Source organism: Plecotus auritus (genome assembly GCF_963455305.1).
Source record: "Plecotus auritus genome assembly, chromosome: 4".
In the NCBI taxonomy this organism is placed as follows: domain Eukaryota; kingdom Metazoa; phylum Chordata; class Mammalia; order Chiroptera; family Vespertilionidae; genus Plecotus; species Plecotus auritus.
In genome coordinates this window covers 79,518,082-79,536,404 of record NC_137775.1, presented here as the reverse complement: position 1 = coordinate 79,536,404, position 18,323 = coordinate 79,518,082, and the positions used below count along the sequence as shown (strand labels likewise).

General features: G+C 39.0%; 1 pseudogene across 1 annotated transcript; it reads left to right on the top strand.

Moving 5' to 3' along the window:
- The first annotated feature begins 1,191 nt into the window (after positions 1–1,191).
- LOC308246716 (nucleophosmin-like) lies at positions 1,192–2,130 on the top strand (annotated as a pseudogene). The gene is made up of 3 exons: positions 1,192–1,237; positions 1,275–1,312; positions 1,517–2,130. The product of its transcript is annotated as a nucleophosmin-like (transcript).
- The last annotated feature ends 16,193 nt before the right edge of the window (positions 2,131–18,323 follow it).

The following is an 18,323-nucleotide window of genomic DNA, read 5'->3' as shown; positions in this document are numbered from 1 at the left end:
GACACAGACAACAGTATGGGGATATTAGAGAAAAGGGGGGATGCGAGGGTAGTAAGGATAAAGGAAACAAATATATAGTGATGGTAAAAGAGTTGACTTTGGATGGTGGGCACACAATGCAATATACAGATGATGTATCATAGAATTATACACATGAAACCTATATAATTTTAGTAATCAATGTCATCCCAATAAATTTAATGAGAAAAGTATATTGTAATTGAACAAATTTAAGTTATAACTTTAAACTATAAACTCAGATAAGCAGAAATGTAATATTCTTCTTCTGTAATACACTTATTTCAATCTTAGTTTTTAATCTCTATTGTTATACTTTTGTCAATTCTATAGAAAATAGTTCTTTATAATTTAAATGCTTTCTACTTAAAATTTTCTTTCCTTCCACTCCCCTTTATTCTCGGGGGTTATTTAATTTCATGTCATGAAAGGAAGGCATCTGGTCTATGGCCATTGGTATTAGTTCACGCTACGATCTATTTAAATGCAGAGTCAAGCAGGTCTCCTGAGATTCTAATTGGATCAACTGGATGAATGATATTACCTTTCACTAAGAAAAATAATAAAGGAATAGGAGCAGGGTTCAGACTGGAGAATGCTATCTTTGCAGGGTATGGAGACAATCATGAAATTAACTCAAGCAGGCAGATGGGCATCTGGGATCGGGCACTCAGAAGAAAGAGGTAAGCTAGATATGGTGATTTAGGGCATCAATACATGCCTGGCAAAGATAGATGCTCAATAAAGACTTGTCAAATAAACAACCACCACACACCATTAGAAATGATGGTTGAAGCTATGGGAATGCAAGTATAGAATAATAATATATAATGGCTGAAAACACAAGGTTAGGAAACATGAATATGTATGAAACAGGTTAAGTGAACTTTGTTCTTTAAAGAGACAGTGTAGGAAAACACAGACACACACACACACACACACACACACAGAGAGAGAGAGAGAGAGAGAGAGAGAGAGAGAGAGAGAGAGAGAGAGAGAGAGAGAAACACCAAAGAGAGTAATGTCACAGAAACCAAGATAGCAGGGAGTTCAAGGGAGTGGATTAACCTAGTGCAATTCCATCGTAAGCGTCTGTTTTGCCAAACAGAAGTTATTTATCTCTGCCCACCTTCTCTCTCACCTAAGTGTGTGCTCCACCCCATGGAATAGTCTATGGACATGGACATGAGCCCTCTGAGGCCCCAGAACTATCTTTTCGGTTGTTAACTAAAGGCTGACACATTATCACTTTAAAGTGGATAATAATGAAAATGAGCACCAATTATCTTTTTTCATTATTATTATTTCAGAGAGGAAGAGAGAGGGAGAGAAAGATAGAAACATCAATGATGACAGAGAATCATTGATCAGCTGCCTCCCACACACCCTACACTGGAGATCGAGCCTGCAATAGGAATCCAACTATGACTTCCTGGTTCATAGGTCAAAGCTCAACCAGTGAGCCACACAGGCCAGGCAGCACCAATTATCTTTACAGATGATCAGTTTAGGGTCTGGTGCAAAGGATGCACTACACATTATTGAAGTAGAGGCAATGTATTATGAAGGCAGTCCAATTAAAGTAACGCTGGCAACTTTGAAAATGACTGTACAGCCAATGATTTCCCATTGTGGCTTTGAAATAACACCACCTGTGGTCTTAAAGTTAAAATGTGGTTCAGAGTGGACAGCACTTAGCAGTTGTGGCAGAAGAGGCAGAGTCAGTAGATGAAGAGGAGACGGGTGTAAAAATCATAAGTATGTCTGGAAAGCGTTCTGCCCTTGCAAGTGGTAGTAAGTTCCATAGAAAAAAGTAAAACTTGCTGTTAATGAATATGATGATGATGATGATTTTGAGGATGAAGAAGCTGAAGAAAAGCTCCAGTAAAGAAATCTATATGACATACTCCAGCCGGAAATGCACAAAAATCAAACTAGAATGAAAAAGACTTGAAACAATCAACATCAAGATCAAAAGGTAAAGAATCCTTAAAAAAAAAAAAAAGGACAGGAAAAAGTGCCTAAAACACCAAAAAGACCTAGTTTTCAGAAGACATTAAAGCAAAAATGAAAGCCAAGTATTATACAGAAAAGGCACTACTGGTAAATTAAACCCCAAAAATGGGGAAAGAGGAAAACGAGAGACAAATATAATCCCTACTGAGTATCATCCAGATTGAAGTCTTCTATTTCAATCTCAGTCCCCTTTCTCGATTAACCACCAATCCATGCCCCATTCTAGGCTGGAAGCTATATCACTCTCAATCTCCTAAAGCACTTGCACGTGACTGCAGATTCAGTGAACATTTCTTTCTACGTGTTCATTTATCTCACCTCTTTGACAATGTTTTAAACACCTATGTTATCTTCATAGCTGCTCAATAAATATTTGAATGAATCCAAAAAGGTGGACTAATTATCATTCTCAAATAGTTCAGTGAGGTCAAGGAAGATAAGAAATAGGAATTGTCTTCAATATTAAGCCACAGAGAGATCATCAAAGACTTTTACCTAAAAAATTTTGGTGGTGTAGTCTTGATGGAAACCAGATTTTGAAGTCTATAGAAAGTGAAATAAACCTATATAAGAAAAGGCTAATATGCAAATTGTCCCATCGGGAGTTCGACCAGGAGACTGGGACTTCGATCGCTCACTATGACGTGTGCTTACCACCAGGGGGCAGTGAAGAACCTGGCGGGCAACTAGCGGTGGTGGCAGGGCACTGAGGGAGTAAGGGAAGGAGGAGGTGGGAGGCTGGGCGGTGGGGAACCTGATTGGCCCTAATTGCCTGCCAGGCCTAGGGACCCTACCCATGCACAAATTTTGTGCACAGGTCCTGGAGTGGAAATAATAAATGAAGATAACTATTTTACAAAAAAAGTCTGAACAGGAAAAGGAAAAGGAGAGAAAGCTTTACTACTAAAAGTAAAATTAATGTTTAAAAAAAGGTTTGGGAAGTTGGTTGCATTTAGAATTGAAAAATAATTTTTTCATTGTTAGTTTATTAATCTCAGATCTCTGGTTATAATCTTCTCTTGATTCTCTACCTCACCAGTATCAAAATCATTTTGTAAATGATTTGAATTCTTTCTCAGTAGCAGTTTTCATGTTTGCCCCAATTGTTTATTTTATTCTCCTATCACCATTTCTCTGAAATAAACTTAAATTCCCTTAAGTCACCCACAGCAATTTTACATTATCCTATTGAAACATTGCTTTGATTATATCACATGCCTTCACAACACTTTTTCAGCACTTTTCTACTTCCTAACAAATAAAGCAAATACTACTTTTACAAAGAGAAACAAAACCCTCAAAATTGTTGCTCAGCTCAACTCCATTTTCCTTAAAGTATACCATTTTCATGTCCTTGTGTCTGCCAACAGATATCCTCTTCACTTTCTCCACTTATCCAAATTCCACTTACCATCTCAGACTCAGTTGTCATTTCAACAATGCTATTTGCTTTGGTCTCAAGTAGAGGAGATCACTCTTTCCTGGACAATCTGACAGTCAATTTTGACAGCTTCTATCACACTTTTTACACACTGTGAACTAAAGTTATGTGTTTAACTCCCCTATGAGATGGCAAACAGCTTGAAGATGGATAATATATTTTGTGTATCTCTTAGCTCTCACAGAGCCTTATACAGTAGATGTTCAGCAACACGAGTAAATTTGTGAATGCAGCAATGTTAGTGCAAGAAGAGTCCAGAAAAAGAACAGGCACAAAAGACTGAGACAAAATGATTTACTGTTCAGTAACTAAGACATTCAAATACCTCTGTTATTATTATTGCCAATCATAACATGCACAGACTTCTTAATTTGGGTTGTGAAAAATCGGTTTAAAAATGAATCCAGTACACACAAATAATAATGATACCAATAGCAGAGTAACCAGCATACATTAAACACCATGGAACTGTGCATTGTGATAGGATTCTAGGCCTTTTGGGAAATGCTGGGAGCTACAGAAAGGGTCCTGCTTGCTTATTATCCTGCAAAGTGTAGCAGTGAGTAAAGAACACTATGAATATAGTCCCATGAAAAGTTTTGAACTAAGAATTCTAATTTGATTCAGCAAATAGTTTGAAGTATCTCTTATGTACTAAACACTATGGGTTAACATAGTGTGAAAGAGAAGATGGTAAGATACAGGACCTTCTCAAGAATCTTATCATCTAACTAGTGGCCCAGTGCATGAAATTCATGCACATTAAAAGGGAATTAATTAGAGGAAATATTTTAATGTTGCTATTTGCCCTTTCTCTATAATAGAATTGTCTGGCCGGCCCCACCCCTTTTGGGCAACACCAAGAACCGGCCAGTACCACCCCTGTCAAGCCCCGCCGGGCAGGGGACGCAGCCTCACATCCCAGCGCTGGGGTGGGGGGGCGCTGCCTCAGGTCCCCCGGCCCTGGCCTGTGCCACCCAGCCTCACCCAGACCCACCACATCGTGAGACCCCAGACCCCCCACACTGCGGGACCCATTAATGCACCTCCTGGTGACTGGTCATTTGGTCGTTACAGATAAAAATAAAGTCATGCATTTAAACATGCACATTCATTTTCAATTCCTGATTTGTCTACATTCTCTAAATTGCAAAATAAATAAAATCTTCAGCCAGATATCATCATAATGCCAAGTTCTTTATATAATGACACATACCATTCTCTCCACTCAGTATACTCCATTTGAATGGATTAAATGTATGTGACTCCTATGAAAGGCACTGCTGCTTGCCCTTAATAGAGAAAGCATTAGCTCATTACCTAACGCCATAAAGTGGTTTAAATGGCATATACTGACTTGAAGAACAGAAGGAAAAATAACAACAAAAAACCCCACAAAAAACAACATTCAGTGCTGTGGATGGCAGAATCCTCTCCCTTTCCCTTTGTTTTTCTCTGCTTTTCCAATGAACCTATTTGCGCTCTGCCTCAAAATCAACACAGAAGACAAAATCAGATGCTGTAATCTGCATTTTATAGTGCCATTTGAGTAAAAAGAGGTGTTTTTCAATCTTTACCTTTTTTTTTTATCAATGCAGTTCAAACTTGCTCCCAACGTTCCAGGAGCCAGGCCAACATGGCTGTGCGGACACACCTTTGCTAGGTGCTGTCAGGCTTCAGGGCTGGGGCAGGGAACAAGCCAGGTGTTGCTGGAAACAAATCAGATCTCCTCTCTACAAAGCAGGAGTCTTTTCATTATAAAATGCAAAGCAGCAGCCGTTTTCCATTACCCCCATCCCCAATCCTCCTCGCCCAGGGGCGTAGGAAGGGGCTGGGAGGATATTTACTCTCGGATCTTTGATTTCTCTTATTTAACTGAGCCCAGTGACAGCTGCTTCTCTGAGGGCAATGCCAGCCGGTTCAGGGCTAGCTGCATCTGGAAGGAAAGCAGCAGAGCTGACCAGGGGCTTTGACCAAGCCCAAGCGCACGGGTCACAGCAACCTCGACAGGCAGGCTGCTCCCAAAGACTCTAGGCCCCTCCCAGCTCTGCACCCCAGCTCCCTGCTCTCCCCCTTTCACCCACAGGCACCACCAGGGTGGTGTGCCCCAAGGCTTGGTGTGCAGATGCCAGGATTGCAGGATCAAGACTCTCTGCCTCCTCCTGGCACTTTGAGCCATAAGCACCAACAGGGACCTTTCCACTCAGTCTTGGTCTTTGGTCACTGCTGAGGTTTTCTGGACTCTCTAGGCCAGAGACAGCCAGGACCTTTGCCTCTGACCAACACCATGCCTGCAGCCTGCCTGGGGTACCCCCAGCCCCGGGAAAGCGTGGGGGCATGGCTGACCTGGGTGAGGGGCTGTGGGGGGGTGGGTGGGAGGGTTGGCTAGCTGCCCCACCCTCAATTGGGGTGGGAGAGGCTGATGGGGGGGGCGGGGGAGGAGCTGGGCAGGGCAGCCATCTTGTGATGGCATTACAGCGCGAGGGTCAATTTGCATATTACCTCTTTATTATATAGGGTTATTGATTAACAAGATAAGCCTTACCAAAATATCAAGCAGTAAAATAATTCCTATTAGAAAAATTGAATTACTGTGTTGGAATTCACCAGATGACTATATATTCTTCACTGGACTTGGGAATAAAAGAGTTCTAGGGAGAAGGATCCATGTGAAATGGATATGGAGGCTTTGTGTCTGCTACAGAGACGCAGGAAGGGCATTCTGAGGAAGGGAAAGTTGAGAGTATTTGTTTATCTTTTCCCCAGGCTCAGATTTCCAAAGGCCCCAAACATGAGAGAGAGAGAGAGAAAGGTAAGGTTTAGATAAATGTGACTCATTTGTTCAGAGAAAGTGGTCCAGTTCCAAAGAGATAATGGGAAAGGAGGACCCTTGAGGAGAGGCCAGTGAAGCAGGGGCCCAGGCTGGATCAGGATTTTGAAGAGACATGGAAGCAAGTGTCTATTAGATCAGAAAAGCCAAGCAGAGATTTTGATGGCAGAGAGAACTTATAAACCAAGTAATAATTCAGAATTATTACTAATCAGTAGTAATTCAGAAAGCCTGTGATAGCAGAGTCTTATTTCCCAACTAGATAGAAGCCAACTTGAGCATTCAACTTTCTGTAAAAATATATTAAGATTAGGGTTTTAAAAGTACACAAATCAAAATAAACAGTATTTAAGATAAAATATCTGTGGTCTTATTAGGTGATGTTAAAAATTAAAAAAGGAAAACCAAAGAACAAAAGCAAAGCTATATCTCTAAACTACATACTGACAGCTGTCAGAGGGGAGGAGTGAGGGGAGACTGGATGAAAAAAGGTGAAGGAATTAGCCAAAGAACATATATGCATAACCAATAGACATAGACTCCAGTGCGGTGACGGCCAGAGGGAAGGGGGCTGGGGTCAGGGCTCAGTGAAGGAAGGAAAAATGGAAATATCTGTAATAGTGTCAACAATAAAAGTTAAAAAAAAAAGTGTCAGCAGAAGAGCAAGGAAATGAGAAGCAGAAAATGAATATAATTAATGAAGGGATGATGCCAACACCTCTGACTTTAGGAAAAGTTACTTTAATGTCTAATTCAAAAGGAAGAGGGATAAATAAAATTAAAATATTTTACTCAGAGTGTTAATTTTTTAAAGCAATTTATTAAGGAATCTAAGGAAGATGATTTTTTTTAAATACATATTTTATTGATTTTTTACAGAGAGGAAGGGAGAGGGATAGAGAGTTAGAAACATCAATGAGAGAGAAACATCAATCAGCTGCCTCCTGCACACTCCCTACTGGGTATGTGCCTGCAACCAATGTACATGCCCTTACTGGAATCGAACCTGGGACCCTTGAGTCCGCAGGCTGACGCTCTATCCACTGAGCCAAACCCGTTAGGGCTGATTTCTTATTTAGCTAGTCATGTGTCAACAGAAATTTGAAATAAATAATTTCCCACATCTTAGAATTTATTTAAAAAAATTTAAACAGCTCTGGCCAGTGTTGTTCAGTGGTTAGATTGCCAACCCTTGCACAGAAAGATTTCAGATTCCTGGCCCGGTTGGGGCATGTGCAAGAGGCAACCAATCTATATGTCTCTTTCACATTGATGTTTCTCACTCCCTCTTTTCCTCCCTCCCTTCCACAATTTCTAAAAATCAATGGAAAAAAAATATCCAGCGAAGATTAACAACAAAAAAGTAAAAAAATAAATAAAAATTTAAGCATCTTATAAATTCAAAACACCTATTCATTTTTTTTTCTCAATTAGAAAACTCCCAGTCCTGGGCTCAATTAATCTCTATGAACTAATGAAGGGAAATGACCCTGGGTGCAACCAGGCCTATAAGGTCATGACTCATATGAGAAAGTAGATACTTTTAAACTATTCTCCAGACTTTTTTTTTTTCTGTTCTGTGATTTTTTTGGAAGGGGGTGAAATTTGAAAGAGAACACTTTCTTAGTGGTAGTGTGTTCATGTTTTGAAAAGGAGGCCAATACCACACCAATAATTGTTGGAACTCAAGTATATCATTAACAGTTTTTCCTTGTGTCTGGTTATATGAAGGGTAAAAAGCAGAGAATGATGCTACTTATGTTTCCTCACTTAAAATCTTTGTCTCTGCATCTTTCAGGAACTCAAGTCTATATTTTTCCTCATTAATTACACTTTAAAAATTATTTCCCTCATTTTAATCATCACTAAAATGCACAGAAGGAATACTCATCAGACCAAAGGGTAGAGATGAAATTTGTGAGCGGTACAATCAGATTATGTCACCTATTCATCTTTGGCATTGACATGAGTGGGAGGAAAATACACGGGTAAGGACAGAGGGTGCATGGGGCCAAGGGATGGAAGGGTGAACTTGTGACGATTTCAGACATGGTGATATTTGATCTGAATCCTCAAAGAAAACCTTATTCTTTATTACAGAACTAGGGGCCCGGTGCATAAAATTTGTGCACGGGGCGGGGGGGGGGGGGGGGGCGTGGGGGTGGTGTCCTTCAGCCCGGCCTGCAGTTCCTCTCTAATCCAGGACCCCTCAGGGGATGTCCACTGCTGGCATAGGCCCGATCCCGGGATTGGGCCAAAACCAGCAGTTAAACATCCCTCTTGCAATCCAGGACCGCTGGCTCCTAACTGCTCACCTGCCTGCCTGCCTGATTGCCCCTAACCACCTCTGCCTGCTGACCTGATGCCCTAACTGCCCTCCCCTGCTGGCCTGATTGCCCCTAACTGCCCTCTCCTGCCAGCCCTAACCGCCTCTGCCTCAGCCCCTGCCACCATAACTTTGTCCGGGAGGACGTCTGGAAGATGTCCAGTCTAATTAGCATATTACCCTTTTATTAGTATAGATCAGTGGTCGGCAAACTGCAGCTCACGAGCCGCGGTTTGCTGCTCTGTTGACTAATGAGTTTGCCGACCACTGACCTAGACTCTCGATTCCAATAATTACAGGCTGTTGTTGTTCCTTATGATTAAGCCCCTATTCAGTGGTCAGCAAACTCATTAGTCAACAGAGCGGCAAAGATCACTCATTTCAACCTTGCGCTTAGGCTAGAATTAGAACAGGAAGAACCAAGAAATCATCTTAGCCATTAGATAAAGCAGTGATTTCCAACCTTTTTCATCTCATGGCACACATAAACTAAGTGCTAAAATTCTGTGGTACACCAAAATATAGATTTTTTGCAGATCTTAGAAAAATAGGTATAATTTTGATTCATTCACACTGAACAGTTATTGTCATTTTTTTTATTTGACAACCTAAGGGGGAAAAGATCAGTTCCCTGACTACATAGTCAGGTATTGCATGTTTTAAAAATTCTTGCAGCACAGCAGTTGGAAATCACTGAGATAAAGGAGTTGCCACAACAGATTTTGCAGACTGGTTTTCCAGACTATCAAAAATATTCAGTGAGAGTTCACAAAGGGAAAGGAGGTATGGAAAGGAGTCCCTAGCTCTTGCACAAAAGTAGAAGACAAGAGAATTCACTTTGTGCCCCTAAAAACTTTGATTAGCTAAAAGGATGGGCCTGTTTTGAAGTGTAGAAGAAAAGGAAGGCAGGAATATGGGATGGGGCCAAAATGCAGACCATCTTTAGCTCCATGGAAGAATGTTTAATCTGTCAGGAGTGAGGAGTGAAGATTATTTTTAAAACAGAGACTTTATGTAATCAACTACCTGCAGTGGTAATATGGACAAAATCATGGAGAAACCCAGGATTAATGCTGGCAACTAGGAAAAAATCACTGTAAAATATGACATTAGTTATTTTGTCATTACAATTAGAATGTAAGAGGGGAAGCTAAAAGTTAGTGTTTAGGTAATTATTTTATCTGAAAGTTCCTCAAATAGATTTTTAATGAAATGTTTCCAAAGCAGGGAAAAGTAAAATCAACTTTATAGGGGGTTCATGTCACTGACAATGGGTCTGTTTTACTTATTCTTGTAACACTATCATCAAAAAAGGCCAATGTCACCAAAAATTTGTTAATTTTAGGTCTCTCAGTCCTCTCTTGGCTAAAGTTCTCACTTGGAAAACGTGGGAAATCAGCCCATCTAAACAAGCTCCATCTCTCCCATTTGGCATGATGGTGTCAAGAGGGAGCCAAACAAATAAATATTAACAGTTGATAGGCAAGCCTCCCTGCTTCCACTGCTGAAAAGGGAAGTAAGCCTCCCCCCAAGTCTTTGGCTACAGAATCTTCCCCCGTAGGGTTCACTTTATCTCCGGTCATAAAAAGCTTTTCTGTGGGAATTCCCTCCTCACAAGGGTCTGCTCACCACTGTGCCCAGAAGGAGGACTCTATCCACAGGCTGCTTACACTCTTGTCATTTAGGCTGATTCTGCAACTGACATTGGAGTTCTCCCCTGTAGACTTAAAATAATCTCAGATCTTTACTTGACAAATTAGCCATTTTCCCTTTTATTCAAACATATTTATTTTTCAACATAACCCATAAAAGCTCTCCTGACCTGAGGGAAGCTCACTTTTCAGCAGTTGCATCAGTCACCTTCAGACCCAAAGAATATAGAAGGGCAACTGGAACCACCTCCAAATTGTGTGACTTTTCCATCTATGTAGCTGCAGAATCTAGTATAATGTCAGACTCCTTACAGTGCTCAGTAAATATAGAGATCCCACATAATCACAATCACTTCCTGTGATTAATGCTCATACCATATTGTTAATTACATTCTTCTTAAAAGTTCTCTTTAGTGTCTTTACATGCAGTTCAAGAGAGGGTAGAATGTCTTCCTATACAAGGTCTAACCTTGACTGTATGACAGCTAAGAATTTAGTTTACTTCTGTTTATACCCATACTAGTAGCCCATCACGCAATATCGCGTGCAGTAGGCCACCCGCTGCTTCCATGGGAGCCAGGAGGAACTCTCGCCAATTCCACAGGAGCCAGGATGGACCCATGCTGATTTCGCAGGAGGCGGGAGGGAGCCGTGCTGCTTCCGCAGGAGGCAGGCCCACCATCTCCTCTCCAGGCCTGCGTTTGGCCGTGGAGGCTGAGGGCCGGCCCCCTGTCCCTGTCTGCTCCAGCTCCAGGGGGCCGGCCCAAGCCTGGGCACAGTGGCTCACCAGCCCCCGTCTCTGTCTCCATCTCCACTCCGGGCCTCACCTGCGCACACAACCTCCTCCTGTCTGGTCATGACCCGTTATGCCATCCTGGCCTAACTTGCATGTTTCCTCTCTCTCTCTCTCTCTCTCTCTCTCTCTCTCTCTCTCTCTCTATATATATATATATATATATATATATATATATATATATACACACACACACACACATACACACACACACATATATATATATGGCACTTAGAAATTTAGAAATTTTAAAGAAATAAAAAAGGATTACTTTGGCTTGAATCAAAATGAATGTGCATTTTTTTGGATTGTTTTTATTGTAGTTTATGTCTAATATTATGCCACAAATGAACGTGATATTATAATATTATAAAGAAAAAGTCAAGGGCTTATTGAAATCTTTTCTTCCAACCTACACACAACTTTTTAAAAAGACTAATATTAATTCTCATTGTGATATAAACTGAAAATATTTACCCTGATGCAAATGAACTGCCTCAGATTTTAGTGATATTTTTAATATATTTTTATTATTGATAGTATTACAGATATCTCCCATTTTCACCCCCTCCTCCTCTCCAAGCCCCTATCCACCCCGCTAGGTCTTCACTACCCTATTATCTGTGTCCATGGGCTATGCATATAAGTATATAAGTTCTTTGGTTTATCTCTTCTAACTCCCAACTCCACATTGAGGTATATCAGTCTGTTCCATGCCTCTGTGCTTCGTGTCTTATATTGTTGGGCAATTCATTTTGTTCATTAAATTCCACAAATAAGTGAGATCATGTGATATTTGTCTTTCTCAGTTTAGTTTATTGCATTTAGCATAATATTCTCCAGATCCATATGTTAGTGATATTTTTAATTTCAACTGGACATAATATCTATGATGTTTGGATGGTAGAAAAAAAATGAGTAATTGTATCATATTACACCTACAAGGTATCTTCATATCTAGACAGCTTCAAACTGTAAAATTGGGTCAAGAGACAAGAGAAATAATGTTTTAATAAATGTGGTAGGCTCACAGTACTGGCTATTACTTTACTTTTCCTATTTCCTTAATACACGATGTCAGAGTAGTATTATAAAGTCTTGTGCTTTTATTTGTGAGAATCTTTACCAAAAAATAACAAAAGAAATCACTTTGTAACTGTCAACATAAACTCTTTCATGAAAATTCTAATCTTATCTTATTAAAGTCTAATCTTATTTTACACTTTTATTTATATATTACCTATCTTGAGTAAAACATGGAAGAGACTGTGGATTGAGTCAACGTGCCAGCGATGTGCTCTGGGGAAGGGGAGGGGAGAGCCCTGATGTGTATTGTTTGCCCAAATTCCATGATGTAAATTGTTTCATCTATCTTTAAGCTAGAGTTCTGGAAACAAATTCGATGCCACTGATGAGATGTACTTGCACAATATTTAGAATGGAAAAACTGAATCAGAGGCTAATTTTCTCTGATGGAAAGCAAAGTTGTAAGAATGTGAGATATCTTTGCAAATCATTTCACTGTTCCCTCCCCAGGTGGCTGGGTACCCAGTATCTACTGTGGCAGCAGCACAACAGCAGCACCATTGGGGCATTCTTAAACTTGACAGAGCCCATAGCAGTCTACGTGAAGCATGAGGAGATTCTGGTGAGCCAGTTCTGCAAAGCTCTGAGAGATTTTCCTGGAAAACTAGCTTAGTCCTCCACTCCTTCCATGCACACTCAGAAGCCTTTACTTTCGCTATGTTAAATCCTTTATGCTTAAAATTTGCCACATGACTGGATGTTTTGTTAGTACAACTTGAAATTTCTTAACTCTGCATACCTGGCCATTTCCTCTCCTCAACTGTGAGAATATCAACTCAAATATTAATTTATGAAATCTTCTTAGACAAAGATTTCCTTTTCCTTCTCAGAAGTCCTATAACCCCTTGTTTGTTCATTCTCAAGTTACAGGAATCCAGGCTATGTATATAAATTGTTCTCATTTCAGGATTTACACAAGTTCAGGACAGGTGAGGTAGACCCAAGTCATATATTTACATAGAAGCAATAAACTGTGGGAAAAACTTTCAGAGAAACAAACATAGGCACACAAGATGGGTCCAATAACATTCCCCTCTTTATCAGAGGATTGAGGGTTTGGGGTACAGCCTTCCTTCCCTAAACCTACAAATTTGTCTGAACCCCAGGGAGAGAAGGAGCTATCAGCAAGCAAAAATAAATCATTGCTTCACTAAAATTCTGAAAATCATTGGTGTACACCCCATAAAGGTAAAGAGAAAGCATTTCCCCCATTTTGTTTATATACCACAGCTACAGAGCCTGAGGACCATCAACTCTCCCAGCAGTGACGGGCATTCACACAGCTTACAGAGCAGCTTCAGCTGTGCCTTCTCTTTGACACTAAATTTCAGTGGGTGGTTAAACAGCAAGTTTGGCAGACCCAGGAAAACGCTGTGTAGGGAGCAGAACTGAGACTGGTGCCTTCAAAATTGAAAAGGGGCAATAGTGTGCGCACATACACACAAACAATATAAAGCTTTGGATGGCATGCAGTATCTCATGTAAGTCGCCTACCAACATTTTTGAGCATGTGTAGCCAAATCTATTCAGAAGAAAAGAGAAAAAATGGCATGTGGTTACTGTAGCCAAAACACTGTGCTCTAAACACATATGCGTACCATCTAGGGAATCCCAGAAATAGCTAGGGAAAATAGTTTTAGTGATGGGGAATACAGCCAAAGGAATAATGTTTGTTATGAAAAATATGATCTACATTTATTTCCAGGCTCATGTGGCCTGGCATCAAGATTATACAAGTAAGCCCTAGCTGGTTTGGATCTGTGGATAGAGTGTTGGCCTGCAGACTGAAGGGTCCAGGGTTCGGTTCCCGTCAAGGGCACATGCTTGGGTTGTGGGCTTGATCCCCAGCGGGGGGCGTGCAGGAGGCAGCCAATCAATGATTCTCTCTCATCATTAATATTTCTATCTCTCCCTCTCCCTTCCACTCTGAAGTCAATAAAAATATATTTAAAAAGAAGAAAAAAAAAGATTATACAAGTAATGGGTGGCAGGCAGTGATATGAATGGATGTGATTTTTCCCACCTAATCAAGCCTATAAACTCAAAGCTCAGTTATAAAGCCCACACAATACCTACTACATAATAGGTAAACAAGGTACATATTAAATAAATGGATACCATTTTCTTCTATACATTTTCTTCTCCACCAAAAACTCACACACATCATATATAAACGCTGCCAACACCATAAATCACATTAATTCAAATTTTACTTTTGTAGAAATTGTAACAATAGGGTTTCATGAAATTTTATCCTAAGAAAACTCAAAGGACTTTTAAATTTATTTTCATATGTATAAATCATTAATACATTTCTTAGGTAATAAAAGTATAGTATAGTGATTGTAAATTTTATGTTACAAATGAATATTTAGTATTGGTAATTGCAATTATTTTTTCAACTTATGTAATAGTTATTTCACCCCTGAAATAGAGATAGAGAAAAAAGTTAAATAACTTGACACTGTTTTATGCTAATTTCTGTAAAATATGCTATGTTCTTGAATGTCCACAATAATTTTGATAATGTTTCCTTTGAAAAATATTTAGAGGTGTTAAATCTATGGTCTCAAGATACATGTAGCAGAAGGTCCTTTTTTCCTTTGGTAGAATAATTAGAGTTCCCTTTTGAAAAAATAATATAGCAAGTAAGTACATTGGCAAGTCCAATGAATATCTTTAAATATTAGTTCTGCTGACTTCAAAAGAAGTCATTGATGCCATATTATGCCTTTATTCTCTCAAGAGATAGAAATCTTGTATGTATGAGACATGTTTACTTTAAAGACCACATAATGTTTTACAACTACAATTTCTAAAAAAAAAAAAGACAAAAACATGGCCTAGGGCGGTACTATAATATGAATAAATATCTTCAGCCACAAAAATCCCACACTTGACCAAATTTGCATGCTTTTTATATTTGTTAGTAACTATTTAATATTATGGGGAAAATATATATATATTTAATATTATGGGGAAATATAAATATATATAAATATATATATATATATATATACAGATTTTTTTCTTTAAATCATATCCTAATAAGTTCTTAAAAATAATAGCCTCCAAAGAGGGAATTCTGATGAGGCTTGAACCAGAGTGACAAAAAAAAAAAAAAAAATCTGCTAATCTCCTATCAGGCAGAGAGTTAAATAACAGTATTATTAGAGACTTTGATGATTTTGGAGGCAAATTTAATAATGATATAAATCAAATGTTAAAATAATCCTCTAAGGAAACTTACTTCATTTGGGAGAAAAATAAAGTTTCACCAGTAACCATAGTGAGTTGATATTATTGCAGTTGTTTTTATAAGTTGTTGCTATGACTTTTTTTGACTTTTGGGCTAGATTCTACTTCAAATACAACAGATGGCAATGATTACACTTTTGTAACTTTTTTTCTTGAATAACTAAACAGAGCACAATAAAATAAACAAGCTTATACACTAGAGAGTTTTGTCTTGATTCACATTTCATTAAAACTAAAAGGGAACAAAGTAACTCAAACCAAAAACAAAATGAGACCTCCATGTATCCCAAACTTTACGCCCAATTTTTAAAATATTAAAATATTCCATTGTTTTACTTCCCTCATGATTTCAAGAGGACTAAAACAAAAGAAACAAAAATATTGTAAAGAAGAAAGTTTGCAAAACTGACAGCTCAAATCAGAAGCAAATGTTAAAGGCCTAGGAGGAAGTTCCTCTGTATCTGCCTCACTTGCTACAAAATCTGAGAAATCAGATTTAGGTGGAATTAAAATCTGAGAAAAAATATCTTATAATGAAATTTTATTCCAAACAGTTTTAAATTTATTTCTCAGTATTATATTATATCTGACCGCACCCTGACTTTCTTTTCTGACCCCTCCAGAACAATATTTGGTGATTTTCAAAATTCAAACTGAAGTGTACATATAAAGCCAAATTATGGTTTCTAACCACAAAGCATATTTTTAAATAAATTGATTCTATAATGATTATTTACTGAAAATGGCATAGTTGATGGGAAATAGTCTCTAATAAATAGAGCACTTCATTTGATATCAGGGAACAAAGTTCCATTTGCAGATGTTTAAAATGATTATGTGGTCTTTGGGTAAATCATTCAACTTTATTTTTCTTATTCTAGTAAATGAAGACAATAAATTCTCTGACAAGATAGAATTTGTAAATCATGCTCAAATGTTGATATATTATAATTAGATAGGGACTTTAATGCATCATAATAATATCAATGTTAAAACGATTAGTCATTGTTATCCCACTGGCATCGATAAGAGTCTTTTTTAAATAGTGTGTGGAATGGTTTATAAAGCGCCAAATTGCCTTTATTAATGATCTCATCATGATTTCATTCTCTGGTTAACAGCTTGAGTGTTTGATAGAGTAAAGTGTTCTTACTGAGCAACACTCAAAGTATTTGCCTATAAAATTTTTATTTTAAAAACAAATCCTGCAAAAATTCAGCAAGTGACTAGTTAAAGATCAGCAAAAACAAAATCTTAGTAATGGTTAAAGATCTAATTTTCCTAAGTAATTATGATCACTACTACAAAATCAATTAATTACTAGGTATTGCAGACTGAGGTCACAAATCCTAGCACAAATAGACTGAAATTTCATATTCATGAAATGTTTCCTTACTATAAAAAGAACACTTAAAGGATACTTGTTTTCTATTTGGAAAACCAGAAAGAGTAAAACATGCAAGCAAAAAGGCACACATCATGCTCAGAAACAAACTATTGCATTTTTAATATATATCCTTTCAGGCATCTTTTTTTTCTATGCCTGTTCAGGAAGTCCTCTATTTACATATGTTTGATTTCCTGGAAATGTATTGCAAAGTCAGAGTCAAAAATAATCAATTTCTTACATATTACATATAAATAGATCAGGTTATATGCCCAAAGAATTAATTTTATACGTGTCCATATGCACACCACACACATATCACAAAGCATACTTATTGGAGTTCAAATGGGCCCAGGCTTATCTGCCTGGCAGATGAGAATCTCCAGACACACAGAGACTGCTGATAAGAAGACCCTTGTGGGACCCTTCTGGCCACCCGCTCTTGACCAGAACAGGCCTCCTCCCTCCCTCAACCCTTCTACAGGGGGCAGAAGCAGAAGCCCCTCCGCCCCTCTAGCTTGAATAAGCTGAGTGCCTTGGATGGGAGTGGGGAGAAAGGGCTATTCTTCCCTTACACACACACCAACCTAATGGGTCTTAGTCAGCCCTGTGTACTGTAATCACCAACCTGATGGTCCCAACTTGCCTGCCTGTACACAAAAAATCCAATGCCACCTAACACTCACTGTAGTCCCCCTCCTCACCCCATCATGGACCACCCTGTATCCACCATGCAGGAATTCCACTAGAAACAAAGCTTGAATCACCCATTCAGATGGTTATGGGGCCTAATAGTTATGGGCTTCATGGAGATCCTTCAGCAAAACAAACATGAGCATCAGAAGAACAGGGCAGTCTGTCAGACCAGATAAACGGTTGTTGTTGTTGTTGTTGTTTTTGTGGCATGGCACCAGCAGCACCACAGACTGGCTGAAATACGGTCAAGGCTGTGGCAATCTACCCTACCATATAAGGCCTCAAAACCATGCTGTAAAAGATCAACTCATACAAAACTATACATGTAAATTAACCATATAAGTGTACAAGTTGTCATATAAGAGGTTTTAATCTATATATATAAAAGGCTAATATGCAAAGTGTCCCCTCGGGAGATCGACCAGGAGACTGGGAGTTCAATTGCTCGCTATGGCGTGCGCTGACCACCAGGGGGCAGCGCGGAACAAAGGAAGGCCCCGGTCGGCAGCTGGCAGCTGGAGAAGGAAGGCCCTGGCCAGCAACTGGAAGGCCCCAATAGGCCCTGATCACTGGCCAGGCCTAGGGACCCTACACATGCACAAATTTTGTGCACTGGGCCTCTAGTATTGATATAAAGATTTTATACATTAACATCTGTATTCAGATAGGGATTGAATTGAATCTGTTGGTTGCTTTGGGTAATATGAACATATTAACAATATCAATTCTCTTAATCCATGAGCATGAACTATCTTTTCATTTATTTGTACCTTCCTCAATTTCTTTCATTAATGCCTTGCAGTTTTCAATATACATGTTT